Source organism: Morone saxatilis, unplaced genomic scaffold, assembly GCF_004916995.1.
Source record: "Morone saxatilis isolate NCDOM2014 unplaced genomic scaffold, NCSU_SB_2.0 Contig0, whole genome shotgun sequence".
NCBI classification, from domain to species: Eukaryota; Metazoa; Chordata; class Actinopteri; family Moronidae; genus Morone; species Morone saxatilis.
This window is the reverse complement of record NW_023339650.1, coordinates 5,165,901-5,166,375: the sequence shown is the minus strand read 5'-3', so window position 1 is coordinate 5,166,375 and position 475 is coordinate 5,165,901.

The following is a 475-nucleotide window of genomic DNA, read 5'->3' as shown; positions in this document are numbered from 1 at the left end:
ACACACGGACTTTGCTATGCTGAACTTTGGCCCAGAGCCTGAGTTACACAGACAGAAGATTTGTGATACGATAGCTCAGAAACACAGCCCTCAGCCCTCTGCGCTGTCAGGAGCACATCAGGAAGGTAAAGCTGGTCAAACACTAACTCCACTCTGCCATAATATGAACAGGCCCACGTTGGACGGGAACGCAGTAACTGAGCCGATGAGTGAATGTATCAGGTGACCGAGTAAACATACTGCAACACCACAGCTGTACTGGCAAGAGTCTCAGCACACTGGTGGATCACAGAGGAGGCAGTACGGAGGATGCCCCCGAAAGAGGAGAACAGGTTCAGATCCCTACAGATAAACTAGGGTTGTAAGATCATTTTCAAAAAGACTGTATTGTTTGTTTATTCCATTCTGAAGAACACTGTATTAAGGTTTCAACGGTGGTGTGGTCTTTATACTATGACCGTTTTCCTAAAATTTG